Here is an 18,688-nt window from a genome sequence, read left to right as displayed (position 1 = left end):
ATATTTCTGACTATTAAGACTAGAGGCTATTTGCTGGGACTCTTTTCTCCCTTGCTGAGATGAAAATAAGCAAGGAAACATGAATTTTGCTGTCTACAGCAAGAGCTTCTCTCCTCAGCCACGTGCCAAGGCATTCAACAGAGCGACTCGGATCTCAACATTCATGAGGTGAGAGTGTGAAATGCATTAATGAACGCACTGAGCACTGGGGCTCCCCCTGAATGCAAACTGCTGCCCTCAAGCAACATTCAAGTGAACCCCAAAGTGCATATTTTAGGGATGCTGGTAGTATTACTTATTAGCAATTCATACCTGGAGGACTTTCAAAAGTCCACAGGGTGACGAGGTTACAGCTCTGCTGGTTTACTGTGGCACAGAGGTGTATTTCAGGAGCTCACACAGAGGGAGGCCCTTGTAGCAGGCACAGTACAGACAATGCGCAGACAGTAATTCTTGCTCTTGGGAACGTCTATCTTGAAATTTGGGTCATTTTCACAAGGAAGCCAGACAAGGACCTGAAAGCAATTGAAGAGCAAATGATAGAGTGATGTTCTGCCTGGAAAATGCTATTAATGCTGGTATTACACAAATACCCCTGCCAATACAAAGCATTAAATGGAATCAGTCACGTCAGTCACATATCATTTCCCAAAGGCACTGCATTGATTTTGGATGGCAGAAGCTCACATGACCCCACATAGCCCCCCAAAAGTCCTTTTTCTTTTGAAAACCACTCAAATTAACATGCCCTCTTCCTTAGAGGACTGGTTGCTGTTACCTGTTGTTCTTGGCTGAGATCCTTGCAATGCCACTTACGTGCAAATAATGAGAACGGAATAGCCGTGTATTCTGCTCTTGTTTTCTATTGCAACTTGTATCATCAAACAAGAGCTGAAATGCTGCCCATTTCACACATTATTATTGCCTAAAGTAGGATTTCAGTAATTGCAAATAAGAGCGGGATTTGGCCTACATGGTAGATGCAATAGATGACCTCTATAATCAAAAACCAAATGCACATCCATTGGTTTACCCACACTACTACAAAATAATTAGGCTGATGCAACATGCTTTGGTCTCTATTAATTTAATATCCTCAAAATCATTTAAAGTATTTCTCATTTTACCTGCTTTGTGTTTCTCCTGAGATTCAGTGCTAATGCAGTGGCAATTTAGCAAAATGAAGAGAGGTATTCATTGCACATTAAAATGAAATCTTTCTTGTATCCCAGGTGAAGAGTTTTCATTTCTAGACTAGTTCTTTTTCCATTTGGCTCCTCAGATTTACTATCCTAGAGATTTTTTGTTCTTCCTTTGAAAAGCTACTAAGATGCTGTAAGCAAGAGGGGAAGCTTTCAGGAAGATCAAAGATAAAAACTTCTCAAGAACACTTAGAGCACCACAGAAAGTTAACATGAATTTCCTTGGTCTCCACTCCAAGGCTATTAAATACAGCAAACTGTGAATGGTTAACCTTCACTGAATGCATCTGACTGCTGATTTTATAAAGCCAGCCTCTAAGAATCTCACTTCAAGGAGGAAGAAAATAAAGGGGCCTCTGATAAGCCACTAGCACTTGAGTTCGCTGAGGTACAAAGAACTTGCAGGAGATACAGCATCTTCTTACACTGCTGTTTTAGCCTTGAAAGAATAAGCTAATTGGGAGTTGGAAAAACAGTATGCTTATTTCCAGTAAACAAAACAAGAGACAAGACTGTGGAATGCTGGTTATAAAATCCAAACGTGGAGACCATTAAATGGTTCAATTTGCTGACTTCAAGTAGTACTTCCTTTTTGCTTGATAAACCAGCACTGAATGCAAATGTGGTCTGGTAAGCTTTTTTCCCCCTTCTTTCCTTACGCATCCAGTACACTTAATATTATTTCATTCAACTAAATGCCACTTCTCTATACGTTTAATTGCATTCTTATTTCTACCCAAGAGTACTTGACACAAGTTGCCAGGAAAACAAAACACAAACAAATCACTTAAACAAAGTAAATCTTCTAGTTCAAGCATCGGACAATGAAAAGTTAACACAAGTGAATACATACTCAGCTCTAATTTCTTATGTGTATGTGGTGCATCCTAACACTTAGTCGAGTCACTCTGTTTATTTTCAGATGGACGCATTTGAAAGATTAACAAATGAGAATCAGCTTTTTCATTACATGAATGGCAAACTCAGACAAATAATTTTGGTTTAATTTCACCCGCAACCAGAATGACCCCCTCTTGAAGACCACCTGTGTACAAACCACTGATGAAACAGACATTTGCAGGTGGGCCATTCTGCACAGCTGAGGCTGCCAGAGAGCTGTACTCATGAATCAAGAAATTTTTACATGAAGGAACACATCCACTAGTTACACCCTGTGCTAAGGGCTGGTACACTGATTTTGCCTGATTGTCAGGCAAAAAATATTTTCAAGTAATGGTTCCCTAAGCAATCCGTACAGAAGATAAAAATGCTAAAAGAGTCAAGAGAGAGCCTTGTTGTTTCCTTTGCTCTGCTTACACTTTGTACACGTTCCTGAGACCAACCTTAACAAGCATCCACTTATTTAACAGTTGTTCTGTGAGTGACTTTAATTATCCGGTTTCACTGATGCTCTGCTCATTACTCAGGGCTGCCTGGCCGCCACGTCAATGGCTCTGGCATTCTCACTGCCCTGATGCCCATCCTTGCTCTGACACAGCTGCTGCAGCTTGTGCTACCACAGGTCCCATCTTCCTCCCGAGGTAGCTGTCATTAAAGCATTTTGTGGCAGACTGCAGGTTCTTTGGGAGAACCCGCACTACAATTTGCTTGCTCCCAGGCAACCTGAATCAGTCTGCTCTAACACATTACCCAAGGCAGCTGGGTTACCCCTAACTCCTTCACGGGAGGTGTGCAGTGACTGCTTCTTTGTCTGAAGTGCCTGATACAGGCCAGGCCTAATATCCACTGATTTCTTTGAATTACATACTTTGAATTAAGCACTGTGTATACAGATTTTTCAACTAAGGCAACAAAGGGACTGGGTATTCTGTACTGATCAAAATTGATGGGATTTGGGCATCCAGATCCTTTGGGTAGCTTTGCAAATGTCAGCCACAAAGCATAATAAACTCATGTAATGTATACATGTCCTTTTCTTTAATGGGATGTAGTAGGAGCTATTCCTAGTTATAAAAAACAGTTATTGGTGAAAATAACCCATACCCCCAAAGCGATGATGAGATGGTAGAATTTATTCTGCTGCATGGACCTGTTGATTAGAACCATCGCTCATATCACTGAAAAATGAACTGCCATAGAGATGAACTACCCTGGAGCTTGCTCTTTCATTCTGTAGTAATCATTCCACACAACATAATTATCATGAAATTTGCTGATGACAAGACTAAAATACAAAAAATTCAAGAGCATCCCCAAGAACAGAGTTTATTGATGTGCTTGCTAAATTTTCAGCACGTACATAAGTTGGGAGAGATCTTTGTCTGCTTGACTACATTAACATTTGCTGTTCATAAGAAAATATAGGCTTGATTGTGTTAATTGCAGCTCTTTCATCTTTCAGCTTCAAGCTGTATTATAACTGACCTAGATTAAATATGTAATGCTAAAGAGATCCAGAAACAAAGAGAGATAGATGCCACAATCCCGTCTTCTATCTTGTGATGTTCCAAGAGATCCCCTCCCATTTGGGCACCAGTGAAGGAGGTAATCTTGCAGCTTGTGCTGGATATCTAGAAAGGAACCTGGTCTTTCCTGACAGCCTTTAGAGAAGGGTGGGTTTTCCAGCAATGAATAGTACCTACTCTGAACACCCTTCTGCTGGAGATGGTCTTTATCTGATGGTTATGTAGGAGATTAGGTGACTGGGTTTGAAAGAGTGCCCTGCAGCCTTATGAAAGCTGCGAGACATGCCGGACACTGAGCTCTACCAGCCTTACTCAGACCAGGCAAATGGAGGTCACTGGTGCTTCAAGCTGCTGCTCCCACTGTCTCACACATTGTTGAAGGTTAAAAGCCTCTCATCACACTGGATGACTGAAGTCCCAGTTTCCTACTCCTGGCCTCCTTGCTAGGTCACAGCATTTTTCATTCCCTCCCATTCACCTTGCTCAGCACCATGATACGTAAGCAGTTCTCAGTACAATATGTTGCCTTTATTATTCCACAGCCTGGCTCGGCCAGGGCACATCACTGCAGGAGTGCAAGGCAGATAGGATACTGATGCCTAAAAGTTCTCACTTCTAAAAACAGTGTAGGTTTAACTCTGGTAACCTGGAAAGAAGACAGACACAGGGACATATTTTAGTATTGTCCTCCTGTCTCCTGAAAAAGGCACACCTTCACATGAAATTCAGAAGTTCTTATTCAGGGAGGCAGCTTGGCTGAGCCCCTTTGGAAGCCAAACCCTGCCTGGGAGCTGGGCCAGAAAACCGCACTCAGGAAAACAGTTCACCCATAGAGGAGCAAATAGGATTTTCTAAGTGAGATGATTGAGTCCAAGCTAGAATAGATGGAAAATACACAGTGCTCTGGTGCCTTCTGGAGGGGAAGGATGCTGACAGGCTGGAGAAAGGCCTGCTGAAGGCCACCAGGATGGCACTGACCTGCTATACTGGAGCAGGAACCCACTGAGCTAAGGGAACCTTCATCGTTGGGATACTAAGAAATAGAACTAAAACAACAGCCAAGCATCCACAAACACCATCGTCACCAAACCCTGATCTGGCTCTGACAGATAGGTCTCCAAAAATGACACCTTTGGTGTTGTTCAGTAACTTACCCAGAATAGAGTAGAGACAAGAAATAAAATCAAGTACAGCAGGATCACCACAGGTGAAGAGCCACTTAATACACACACACAGACTTGGATGTTGTTATTAATGAGGAATTTTGTTTGGAAGAATCACCTGCCACAGCCTATTTGAAACAGAGTGCTTATTGTGCCTGCTTTGCTCATTGCAGGGAGCTTCCTTTGTTTTCCTGCACAAACAAGCCTCTGTACCAGAAGCTAGTACATATTTCTGATAATATACTAGCACATATAACTAGAGAACATGTCAACAGGCAGAAGCAATTTAATTTCAGTCAGGTATCATTTTCAAATTCTCAGCCCCTGACCTTCGAGAAAAAGCCTGGCTACAGAAAGCTAGAAAGCACATCTGTCATCGTGCTGGGGAGAAAAAATGGGAAGCCAAAAACAAGAGTACGTCCATATTTATAGTTAGCTGATAGTATTCTTTGCTGTGCATTTAATGAGCTTCTCCCTAAAGAAGGTTTTCAGGGTTTCCCAAATATGGTTTCTGCTCTAGCCTAAAACAATGTGAAATCCGTACACTTTAGAAATGCCCACGTGTTTAAGTCAGAAAATCTACATTAATATTAATGTTGAGATGGAAACGAATTTGGGAGTTGGAATACTCTGCAATTTTAGGAAACATATTTAAAGATGTGTTTAACCAAAGACATAACAGGTTGTCATCATCAAGCAGTTTCATAGGACAAAAAGAGGTGAAGCTACTGGCTTTTTCCAGTGTGGGAGGGATGCAGCAAATGGCAGCACCCACTCATTATCCCAGGGCACTTCCACCCCAGTTGTCTCTCCATACCCTGGTGGCCTTCATCAAGTCATTTCTCTGTTCTGACCCCATTTCTTTGGCTGCAGAAGTGGGATAATAATGACTAACTTAAGAGTTGTGATGGGAAAAGGGTTTTTTTTATCTTGTAAAATATCATTTAGCAGTACTAGTGATGTAGTTAAAGCCCCAGCATGCTTGGTAGCAGAGAAATACAGGGTATCTTGCATTAGGAGCTTGCAGTTCAAGCAGATGGGACAGACTAAGTGAGGGAAAGCGGTGCTTGCTTTTCTAAATGGTGGATAGTTGCTCTGGTGAATTATTCTATACATCTATATATTTATTTTTATATTCATCTCATCTAGAGCCAATTGCACAATTTGTGAGCATGTTAAGTGAACATTTCACGAGATGAGTTTTGTAATTTTAAGCTCATAAATTTTGGCTGTTGATGACAGAACCTCACAGAACAACTGAGGTCGGAAAGGACCTCTTCATTTGTTATCTAGTCCAACTCCTCCACTCAGTCAGGGTCAGCTAGACCAGGTTGTCCAGGACTGAGTCCAGCTGGGTTTTGAATGTCTTCACAGATGGAGAGCTTCTGAGATGCACAGCACTGCCAGCTGTAGCAATTTCATTGCAAATCTCCCAATAACTGGACCTACTTTGAGCAGGAGATTAGACCAGAATCCACCAGGGACCCCTCTTCCAAACCAAATTATTTTACGAGTCCATGACAGCCAGGATCGTAACAATGACAACATGCCTTCTGTTTTAAAAGAGCTTTCCCAGCAGTAAGGACACACTTGTAGTTCTGTCTCACTGACTCATGAAACTAGAGCTGGAGCTCAGGGAAAGAAGAAGTGCAGATGTACAAGTCATTAGTGGGCTGCAGGGGATGCTCCAGAGAAAGCTAGGGGTGGATGCCAGAACATCTGAGGCACATTGTGTCTCTTGATGCATGGGTCATCACTTCAGTTATGGATGAAAGAAGCCCAGAGCCAGCATTGTAGGGCTGCTAAAAGGGGTTGCAGGGGAAATGGGGCCCCTAGAACACCGCCCTGAGGAGATCTCTGTTTACGGAGGGCCTTGGAGGCTAGCACAAACCACAGCTACGCATTCACATCCAGGGAGGGCTCAGGGCTGGGGGAATAAGGAAGTTACAGCCTGGTTGTGAGAACGCCAGAAATCAGAGACAGCTGCTGTGAACAGCCCTGTTTCAGGAATGGGTGAGCTTTGAAAGTATTTGAGCTTCAATTCAGACAAGCATTTCAGGAAAGCCACCAATGCATACAATGATCTCCACAAGGTCTACCACTGAAACATTACTACCACTGAAGCATCTATGAAATCCACTGGTAAAATCTGAGAGAGAAAAAAGTTTTCTATTGCAGGCAATCTATTGGCCAACGAAACACAGGACTTTGTGATTTAAAGATGCCAAGCCGACTGATAATCTTTGAGAAGGTTTCAAAAATTTCTACATTATTCTTAAAAAAAATTAATATAATAGGAAATAGTATGCATTTCACTTGAAAGAGTGTTCTTACTGAAAAGATCGATGCTTGTGAGTAAACAAATTAATTAACACTGTCTATGGTACGTAAGTTTGACTTTGTGACACATGCCCTATGACGCAGTCTTTAATTGTGTGCTCAGATTTTCAGACATCAAGGGCTGTATATCTTTAAATTACTTTTTGCCTACTCGTGTGTCACAAGCACACTCTGTCCATACATTACAGCTTGCTACCATACTGCTCTTTGTCAGTTGCATTGTTCATTTTCTCCTCTCTGCTCCCACTCAGCTCAATTAATGGGCTAAGACCGAACAATATTTAACACTGAGCAAGAAGCTTCAAGAAAAAGAAATGAAGCTTGCCTTTAGAGAGAGAGGAAAGCAAAAGGGGAGAGGGGATGGGGTGGGTTGAGGACTAAAGCTTCTAACAAAATACATAAATCAATAGGTCAGTAATTTCTTGTGTTGCAGAAGAATGCCTGGGATGTTAATATCCACCTGAGCTTACAGTTTTCTTCTTTAGATCCATGGCCAGCATAGCAAACTGTGTCAAAGAACATTCATATACCTTCTTTAATAAGCAACTTGGACCTTTTTTTTTTTTTTTTTTTTTTTAAAGTGTTAGAAAAGACTGAGCTGGCAGATAAAAAGAGAAGGAATTGATTTACTGTCATCAACTACAGCCAATGGTACAAAAATGAAAAAGAAAACACATTAGTTACTCACTACTTTTATTTCCTGTTAGGGGCTCTGAAGGGTGGGGTAAAGACCACATCAGAGAACTGTGAGATATAAATATCCGAGTGTAGGTTCATTACCTAATGTTCAGGCTCTCCAGACTAACCAAAATAGGATGAAAACAGTATTCTAACTTTTCTAGCAGGAAGAAAGAAAATTTTATTCTTCTCATCCTTTCTTACTCCCCTAGTCTCTCTTTTTTTTTTTTTTTTTTCAGTCTGTTTTCCCATCTTTTTCATATTTCTTTTGGGAAAAAAAAAAAAAAGAGAAAGAAGGAAAAGCAAACAAGAAAGAAACAAAGCAAAAATTAAGCGTTATTCCTTCATTTGGGAACAAAACAATACCTTGTGGCTGTAAACAACCACAAACAACAGAAATCTGAACTTTAAAGTCCACTTTTCCCCCTTCAGTATGGAACTAAATACAATTTTCTCTATCGTGAAAAACTGAATTTCCTCATTATCTTTCATGCAGGTATAACGTTTTACGTTCAGAACTTCAATCAAGCAGGTGAAGAAAAGAAGCTTCAATTGAGTGTTATTTCCTGACTGCTCCAGAAGGCCACTGGATTGCCTGGAAAAAGCTGCTGACCAAAGTGACTCCAAGTGCTCTCACTGCTCTTGTTTTTTCAGTTCTCACAACTGCAAGTCTCCTGAGCACAATCCACATCAAGAGAAGTAAACTTGTAACTCCATTTCCTCAGCAGAAAGAGCCCAAAGCACACAGAAAGCACTGTAAAACTAATACGGAATTTAACCTTACTCAAGTGTTTACTTTCTACTTGAATACTCCCTTTTCAGAGAGGGGTAATAACCAGGCCAAGCCCAGCACAGCTCAACCAATGAGTTCTGTGAGCAGCTGAGTCAGCCCGCCCCAGCAGCAATGCTGTGAAGTTGTGAGGGCAATTCGCCCCTGGACTTGTGTTTTTCATCTCTGCTTTCTCTTGCCCTGCTGGCAGCAAAGGAAAAGCCAAAATAAGTCTGCACTAGACTGAAACCTCAGTCCCCACTGACTCAAAGCTGTTTGGTGATACTGCAAAGCTTCCAAGTCTCCTGGAGATACAACTTCATAACATAGCTGTCAGAAGAAATGTTACTGTTTCTTGCTCAGTTAGCAGCACGGTGTATGTGGTGGTGATAGCAACCAAAAACCAGAGCTTCAGGATCTGCTTAAGATAAATCTCTCTTATTACACAGAAGGTAACTGCACACCCAAGAGTTTTAGATGCATACATGTCCTTACAGCAGGCATTTAGAACTGCATAGCCAAATGAAGCTACAGGTGGAATGCAGTGAACTTCCACAAAGGAAGCCTTCTCTTCAGGCAGGCAAGCATTTGAGCAAAAGCTAACCTAACCTTTCCAAAAGGATTATATCTTTAAGAAGCATCAAACCTAGCAGCAAAAGCAGATCTCTGTTATCCCAAGAGAACAATTCCCAGTCATCGCACAAGAGGAACAAATGGAAGTCAGCTGCCACTTGGACACTTGTTGCAAAGCAAAGGGCCTGCCTTGAAACAGAGCCTGTCTCTGCCCACAGCTCCTAGCCCACAGGCAGCACCTGCAGAAAGAGTGAGCTGGAGGTACGGTAGAGCACTATAGTAACAGCATGGTCCAAACTCAGTACCCTTCTTCCTGGGTCTCTCTTTTTCTCTCGAGCAGCTGCTATTGAATTCACCTGACCTAGCAACAGGCTAGTGGCTTGACACACCTATTTCAGAGAAAAGCTGCAATCAGGTGGGTTCAAGCCTGCTGGGAGATCATCAGCTTATGCCCACACTCACCCCAGTAAAAATCCCAAAACATGCTGTTGAAAACATCCAGGTGCCTTCTCTAAGAGGAACAGCAAATCTGTGGCAATGACTTAACCGCTTAGCTCACATTGCAGCTGTCTTCATTCAGTCCTCTTGCTCAACATGAGAAACATCAAACCCCGTGCTGAATTAGAGCATTAATCAGTAATTTATGGAACAGGCCTGAAAGCAACAATCTGCTGAGTTAAATATTGTAGCCTCCCAAGAGTTAACTAAATTCAAGGCAAGACGCAGCGGAAACCCTTGGAGGAGTGATCTTAGAAATCATGGTGCAAAACCCAAGCTGGGTGACAGCCAGCAGTGGAGCTGAAGGATATGTCACTGCTGCCCCATGGGTCGCCTACTGGCAAAATGTCTTTACGCTCATGAATATGGTCAGATGAAGCACAGGGCAGGCCTGAGGTCTTGACTGTTCCGAAATGTTACAGCAGCAGAAAAAAAACATTGCTAGCTTTGAAGCGTTTTCTTGACCCACAGTAGTGCCTCTCGTTTTAATGTTTACTCATAGACTGAGATGGATCACTGAACAAAGAAATAATTCCCTTGACAAACAGCGTTAGTTTTTGTTCGTTTGTTTGTTTTTGCAATGGTTCAGGGAGGCTGGGTGCTTTTCTTTTTTTCAAAGCAGAGAACTGCATTTCTGGGAAGGATCTGAAAGATCAACTCACAAAGAAGGGTGGAAGCGATGTCATCCACCGCAAAGAGCGGCCGGGGTCGGTCTGGCGGCGAACCGCTGACCGCAGAGGGATCCCTGAGGGCCGCGGGTACCCCGGAGGGAGTGCGGGGACAGCCAGGGCCCAGCTCCGCTCTGCCGGCCCCGCAGCCCCGGGCTGCCGCAAGGGGGGGGGGCCGGCAGGTGGCGCCATTGCACCGCCGGCGGCGCGGGGCGGCGCCCCCGGGAGCGAGCTCAGTCCTCCGCTGCGGCCGCGGGAAGATTTAGGGAAAGAAATCGCTGAAAAAAAAAAAATCCTTCATTTCTAAACGAAGTGCCAGGTACCGTTACTACTATATTGCAGAGAAAAAATGACTTCGGTCACAGCACATTTAAAATTCAGCACATTTTTGACTGGCCCTGAAGATAATCCTAGCAGTCTGTGACAGTTCTGCTTTCAGACAATAAATCTGCCTTGCACCCAAACACGAACTTCCCCTGCTGAATCAGACTGGTGTGCAAGGCAGCCTCGCACCTGCAGCACTGGCGCCTGGGGGCTGAAGGATCCGAGGCCCAGCAAGGGAAGATGATATCCCTGCGTGCCCATCCACACACAGCTCCGCTTCGCTACCTTTTTGGCTTACCTTACGGCTCCCGAATGGAAGGGCAGCGCAGAGGCTTTTAATGCTCAGTCAGTAATTCTAGCAGAGGGTGGGTGGGGGTGTGTGCCCGCAGCCTGGCTGCAGTGCCCACGTGTGCCAGCGCCCTGCAGCAGGGCAGGGGCTGTGCTTCCTCATCCCTGGGCAGGTTCCTTGGGTGCTTGCTCTTCTGCCGTGAAGGGTTCAGAGATTTTCAAGAGCACCCAGTGAGTGAGATGAGTCCCCCAGTACACGCGTGCTGCCATTTCTCTCTGCTTGTGAACCATTTAAAGCACACCGGGTGTTTGCGTCATTTGCCCACTTGAAATAAAGCTCGGGGCATTTGTGTACGTGCTGGGTGGGGTGTGCAGGTTGGTCTTGGGGTGCAGCTAGCAGCAACTCCATTACAAAAGCACCCAGAGCTGGATTGCTGCGATGCCATGGTGCTACCGAGCTGTGAGATGGGACCTGCATGCTCGCATGGAGAACAAACAAGAAGGACGAGTAAAGCACGTGTGGATCGTGCTGACAGCCTGTCCCACGCGCCCAGTACCTTTCCAGTTCAAGTGGAGAATAAACACAACGCGCACTCGCACCACAACACACCCAGCAGTGGAAAACTTCTCAGTGATACCCCTTAAACTGATCCTCTTTAAAAATAAAAGGGGGAAAAAATGGAGACATTGTTTCAAGAGCAGTTTCTGACAGTTTCTGAGGTTTTTCTGAGTGGTGATCAGATGCTACCTCCACCCTGACCAGGATGGGAAGGGTCTTGCTTCCAACCTCACTGGCTGCCTCAGAGAAAGCAGGAAGAGTTGGCAGTCAGGAAGCAACGAGCTCATACGGGAGCGTTTCTTCTGACCCTCTGTTAGCTGAGCCTGGCAGCGGCAGGATTTACCTCTGCCTGCCTTGTTCCTAAGCCTAGCAGGCTCTTTCTGCTGGTGCAGGTGCCCTGCTGCACCCTGTATGCCACGGGCACTTCTCCACTCGGGGACAAATGCACCCCTCTCTATGGCAGTGCTCTTCTTCCCACTCTGCCAGCACAAGGAATGGCGGTTCCCTGCCTGAAATCTATCTTCAGTCAACAAAGCCCCCTCCCAAGCACGCAGCTTGTCTCTCTCATCTCTGGTATGAATGAAGCCCTTCCAGGCTGACTCAGTCCCTATAGCCAGGAAGCACACTGTTCCTGGCACAGTGATACAGCCCAACATATTTTACAGGAAAGCAACTGCTGGTGCCATGGGGCAGCTTCCCATTCTGCATCCGCCCAGGTCTCTTCCTAGACTTACTAAAACTTCCTGCTTTGCAGTGGTAGCAAGAGTAGTTAATTGAAGAGAGCTGCAGCATGCTGAGCAGATGCAGGAATTATTTCTACTCCATGGCTTCCCAACGCCACACATTACTTTAAGAAATCCCTCTAAACATCACCAGGCACATGAGGAAATGCCTTTACAAAGTAAATCCTTAAATTTCACCCTAGTAGAGCAACCGAGTGCACAGCAAAGCCAAGACAAACACAGCACTGCTCCCTCCAGAAAATGTACGTGGTTTGGAAATCTCCACTGTTGCCATATCCAAGGCAATGATTCATCCTCCCAGTGGGGTTTTGCCTTGCCTCCGCCTGTTTTGCAATGCTGCCTGACTTTATAACAGCATGGTTGCACGCAGTGAATCCTTGCTAATTTCTCAGCTTGCCTGTGAGTGAGGAGGATCTAATCCTTCTAACGATGATTGTCCTCTTTCACCACTTGGTCTTGCTGGCCACAGACTTATTTCTTGCAATGATCCTCTCCTGCCTCCTTTATGCCTTTGCATTCATTTCCATCACGTTTTTGACCTGCTTCATTATCTTCTGGTCCTTCAGCGTCGTGGAGAAGAACATTGACATAAAAGGGAGAGCGATTGTAATTCTCGTATCCAACAGCTCAATTGGGAGGACATTTGCTAGGAACTTGGATAAAGCAGGTTTTAGGGTGTCTGCTGCACACTGGCCTCCTCAAGAGGAGGGAACAACTGCAAAAGAAGAGTGCTCTTCAAGGATGGAGATAGCACAGCTCCACATGACTGACGATGAGTATCAGAAGACAATGAAAACCTTCATAGAAAGCCACTTATCCCTCAAAGGTAATTTTTAGGGCAAACTTTCAGATTGCACCTGATCTATGTGTCAAAATGCTGAAGATTGTGAGATCATTGTGGTTTATCACCAAATGAGGGAGGCAAAAATGCCTTAGGTAATGGGTTATAACACTTAACTGCATTGCTTTTTTCTTGTGCAAAACAAAAATTTTGCTTTTTCCAAGGGAAAGAGACTACTCTGGTGGCTGGGAAAGGCCCCAGTGGAACCCAGGCCCTGGAGGAAGGCAAGGTAGGCCAAGGAACAAGGGGAGAAGGTCCCACCAAGGCAGAGAGGGCTGAACTCACCATGGGGAGAAAACACGGGAATGAAAAGGGAGTGCAGAGACTTGGACAATGACCTGGGATGAAGGCAAAGGTCTGATTTTTAACCTCTTGTGCATTAAAAAAAACTGAGGTTTCTCTTGTCTCTTTGTCTGCTGTGGGATTCATAAGAAATAGCCCAGTCAGAACTTTGGCTGGAAGGCTGGGACTATCTGAATCCCACAGCTGCCATTTCTGTGAGAAAACAGGACTGAGAGCAGCCATAGAGCCCTCCTGGGACTGCACAAGGCTAGCGTCCTACCGAGGAAACATCTGAAAGCACTTCATCTGGGGAACATCACCTGTTCTTTCCAAGCGTGGGATGAGGGGTGCTAGTAGGCAGGCTGCCTCCAGCCCTTGATGAATCAGCTCTGCTGTCCACCAGCCTCTGTCCTCACAGATTTTAGTTTTACGCCACTTGGGAGTGACAGAAAATAAAGCCTTCGCTGCCTGGGCTATAATCTCACTGCCCACAGGCCTGTGGGGTTACAAGGGAAGAGGCCAACTCTGTCCTCCACCATAAACCTAGCCGAGGTATGTCTACGCAGTGAAGATGTCTCACTGCTTCCCTGTACTGCCTCCTTCTCCAGCTTATCTCTCACTCTCTCTCCTCGCTTTTCTCACTGTGGTTTCTCTGAAGCTCCTTTCGAGGACTCCCCAAGGCAGCTTCCCTGCTTGCTAACACTGAGCCAAAATCTCCAAGAGCATTCATCCCTCACCCCTGAGAAACAACAAGACCCTTTGCATTGCTGCCCAACACTGGAAGTTTTCTTTGTGCTCCCAGGCTGTGCACAGGAAGGACACGCTGGAAGTCAGAGTACACACCATGAAGTCTCCCCTACTGCAGACACCCCACCAGAGACACAGTAGGGAACTCCAGCCAATGCCTGCAGCCAGCTGCAGCTGCTGATGGCCCAGCGGCACAGGTAATCTCCCACTGCTTTTCTGCTCAGAAGCACCCAGACCAGAAGTGCCTGCGGTCGGATCCTGTAAAATCATACTGGTAAAACTTGCCTGCGTGGACAAGGCCTAAAAGCTCACAAAGCTGAGCATCAGCTCCTGCTCTGGAAACCAAAAAAGACTTTGTTAACCAGTATAGTTCCATGGGAGCTGGTGATTTCCATGGGCCTGTACTGTTTTAACTACATGAGGACCTGGCCCAGTAATATCTTTTTTAATTTGGGTTACTTTGATCATGGTGCTGGGTAAATAAAAGTTTTTGCAAGTCTTTTTTTTTTTTTTCTGATGAGAATCTTTATTGTAGAATCTGTGAGGTTTTACATTTAGGATCTTCTGCACTATATTCACTTCATAGATGGGGATGTATTAAAATGTATTTCCCATGTGCTGACCCAATTGCATAGCACATCAAAGGCCTGTGTCAGGAATGTAAGGAAAACAAGAAAGCCTCAAAAGAACAAAACTTCAAACTTTTCTTAGTTTTCCTTGTTAAAAGTTTCAAGTGAGCACTGGTATTTATTCCACAAGATTTGCTGATTTTGGCATGGGTTAGGTGAATATGAACATCTGCCAGCACCTGACTGATAGTAAAACAATTAAAACCAAATCAAAAGACTACACTGATAGGTCTCCACATACAACATGCAGTTTGGTCAGCAGGATTTGGACGAGACAATAGTTGGTATTGCGGGGACAAGACAGGGAAGAACAGTTATGCAACTCTCTCCTTTTCAAGATTTCTCTTACATCTTTACTTGTATGCAACCACTGGTTTCCAAAGAAAGGAACATTCATATTTGGTTTTGTAATATATTTTTTAAATAACTTGTCCCCATGGGAAATCTTTACCGCTATGACTTGCTAGTGTAAATAAAAATAATTTTTTAATATAAATGCAACATTTGAAATGCAAAATGTGTCACTTCCAAAGTGACACAACGAAGACAGAAACCCCTAATCACAGCTACTCCTAGAATTAAAGGCTTTTAACAACTGAAATAATCCATTTGTTACCCTGGTACAGGCCCACAGATCTAAATTTCCAGGTAAGCTAACACCTTTATTTCGAGGTTGCAGTAAAAATGTCTAAGGTATTATTAGGTATAAAAAGACTGTACAGGTAGCATAAGGATACAGAGAAATGCAAACCAGCCCCCTTCCAAATTTATGATGTATGTTTTGTGATAGCTTAATTTGGTTCATAAGAAGTCTTGTATTCTGGCATTTTAACTTTTGGTGCCTCCAGATGTTTACATTTTCTGTGACTAGCAGGTCAAAGAGATAGGAGGGGAAACAGGAGTGAATGAGTCTTAATTGCTCACCTCCAGGAGCTGGGCTTGTACTGTCAAACATTGTGAGAGCTCTTGGTATTGCATCCAAGTGCTGTGAGATCAAGCTGCTTGAGAAACTGTTGCAGTGTATTGCTCTTCGGGCATGTTGCATGGAAATGCTGGCAATTGCTTCCCGACTTTCAGGGTTGTTTGCAGTGAGGGTGGGGCAGGACAAGGAGGAAAAAAACATGGAGATGGGCAAGACGCAACAGATGGCAACCTGACCGAGGTGGGAAGAGTTCAGCCATCTACAGCACTAGGCTAATTAACTGCTGTAGTCTCAGTTGCTGCAGTACCTTGGGGTTCAGCTAATCAGACACACAAACACAACAGACACTAGGCTAACTGAAATTAGTATTTACTGCTTCATGCCCAAAGAATGACTGCTTCAAGCTTTGCAAAAAATGTATCAAGTGACGCTGCCTTCCAAGCTTACATGGAGTCTGGCTCCCCACATGAAAGTGCTGGGACAAGAGAGAGTGGAGAAACTGCTGTTTCACATCTAGTTTCAGCCTACTTACATGTTAGAGAGTATTTGAACTGTGTTTTTTCATTTGCTGCTCTGAAAAAACTTCTGCCATCTTGAAAGATCCCATCTCCTCCTTTCAGTGTCTTAAACTCCCTCGAGACATTCTGTGCTCCAGGCTGCACTCTGCCAGCCTTTATAACTTCTGTGGGTCTGTGGATGGCCACTGAAGTGCATAGAGCAGCTGATATCGAAGAGTGTTTGCAGAGACTGACCTCCCTTCCTGCTGTCCTTAATTCAGGGACCACTCAGAGTTGGTTTCCCTCTGCCCTGCCACATTTTTCCCCATTCTGTATCTCTCCCACTCCTCACAGAGTTTCTTACTGTGCTACCAACGATCACTCATCTTAGTTGTTTCCATCTCCTTTCCTTTTCTTTGTTTTTCTTCTCTTCCTCTGTAACACCTCAGGTTTCTGCAGGGGAGATGACTTTTCATGTGAGCAGCGCCTCTGGCTGCACAGTACAATGGCCTTCTGTCCATTCAGATCTCTGCTATGCTGAACTTGCTTGCAGGTGTTCTGTGGACTTTCACAAGGCTAAGATTTCATTTCTTCTACCTGAATCTCAGCTATATGACCACTACAGGGCTCTTTGGTACTTTATCAGGTTCACTCTGTTCTTATCTGTTAAATGGGAAAGTCAATAACTTTTTCACAAGTAGAGAAATAACATATAAATTAATTACATTGATTGCTAAATAATCTTAGGTCATGTATCTGAAAGACTCTTTCTCACTCTGAATTTGACCATGGTGTTTCGGGCCAGCAAGTGGTGTTTGTTCTCAGACCTTCATTCTGAGTACTCCAAAGCGCCTGGAGAAAGCTCCCCATACAGACAGCCAGACTGGTGGAAGATACCGGGCCATCATCCTTGGCCATCGGTTCTCATCCCCAGCATGCTGCTGGTAGAGGCTCTTAAAACCTCGTCCTAAGTCAGTCCAGGTGAGATCACCTAGAAGATTTAATCAATTTAAATAGGCAGGCTTAGTTAATCTAGCTGATGACTTTCTCGCTGTTCTTGAGGGACACTCATGCAATCTCTTCTTTAAGTAGAGGGCATCAACTATCAGTGGCAAGTTTTGCCAATCCTGGACAATGAAGGGTGGCTCCAGATGCAGTTGCTTGCTCAACACTGTGTACTGAGGCTGTCAGAAAAACAGAGCACTGAAGTATCAAGGCTTTCAGCAGTCCCAGGGCCTATTGGACAGTCTCCATTTCTTCTAAAGGACAAGCTGTTCTTGCAGTTCTGTTCTGCAGTAGATATTGGTGATAGGTGCACTCCTGGTACTTTCATTTGCCTTGCACTTCTCCCTTAGCATCCACTTACTTTGGTTAGTCATGCAGTTTAGTCCATGGAGGCACTCCTGTGATTGAGAGACCAAGAAAGTGAGAGCCTACAGTGTGCCTCAATGGGAGGCAGACATTTGAAGCACTCCTTTGCGCACTGGAAGCACTGTAAAAATTCTTTTGCTTCCTAAGGATAGCAGTGCAGTAGATCAGATGATTTTGTTAGAAAGTAACACTTCCTCACTCACTTTTCTATGCTACACTTACCTCAAGATGAAAGGCTAGGCCATACAGTAATTCCTAAGCTCAGAAGGAAAATTGAGCTCTCTTTTACAGCATTATAGCATGGCACAAGCAAGGGTGATGCACAACAACCTACCATTCCTGCTCACCTCAGGGACAGATCAAACAGATGTGATAATCACTGAATCACTGACTGCACTGAACTACAAGAGAGTGAGAATTATGAATGAATAAGGTAAAGGAAATCATATATTCATGCAATTTTAAAGAGTGCTGCATTATTTAACTTTACTCAGCTACAAAAACTGCAGGCCACCTTGGATAAATCATGCTGTTTTCCAGTCTGCAAGTGACAATGCTTGGAGTTGAGTCAAATGAGTAATTCTTATAGCTACATTTTTGCACCTTTAATGTAGGTTACCCAGAAGTCTTTGAAAAACCAGTTTGTAACGCATTGCCTTCTTATCTTTTGGAGATTTATCAAAACCAGAGAAGCACTTTACTAGAGAAGTAGCAATCAGAACCATGCAACTACCTAGGCAGAAAAATCAGTTCTCATTCTGAAACTACAGGTTGGGAGGAGTTATTTATTATTGGAAGAAAGGGAGAAAAAGAATCCATGCATCATCTATACTTGGTTTATTTTTTTTTCCTTCAAAAAGAAGCTATACATCAACAGCTATGGACGTTTTACAGGAGATCACTTTTCCCTTCCCTCAAGTGCTTTAGTAATTCTCTTGTTTCAACAGACAACTTCTCTGCCAAGCGCCCTTGGATGTACACATAAAAAAAAAAAAAAAAAAAAAAAAAACATGATTAAAGAGTTGCACAATCCAGAAATGCTGCAGCAACACTTCTCCATCTCCATCTCTTGCTCACTGCCAGTGGGCAGGGCCTGTTTGGGTTTGAAACATCCGTGCCTCACATCTCATTGCTGCTGCCAACACTCTTGCCTGCTACTGTCAAACTG

At 44.0% G+C, this 18,688-nt stretch overlaps 1 protein-coding gene across 3 annotated transcripts in view; it reads right to left on the bottom strand.

The window, feature by feature from the left end:
* The window catches only part of PAK5 (p21 (RAC1) activated kinase 5), a 169,984-nt gene that overhangs the window by 109,498 nt on the left and 41,798 nt on the right, over positions 1-18,688 (bottom strand). For all 3 annotated transcript variants that reach the window (XM_021390086.1, XM_021390085.1, XM_021390087.1), the window contains one exon: positions 313-515. The gene's annotated coding sequence lies outside the window, so the exon portion shown is untranslated. The remainder of the gene's footprint in view (positions 1-312; positions 516-18,688) is intronic.

This window comes from Numida meleagris, chromosome 3 (assembly GCF_002078875.1).
Source record: "Numida meleagris isolate 19003 breed g44 Domestic line chromosome 3, NumMel1.0, whole genome shotgun sequence".
Lineage (NCBI taxonomy): Eukaryota > Metazoa > Chordata > Aves > Galliformes > Numididae > Numida > Numida meleagris.
The sequence above is the reverse complement of the archived record's forward strand: the minus strand, read 5'-3'. Positions and strand labels throughout refer to the sequence as shown.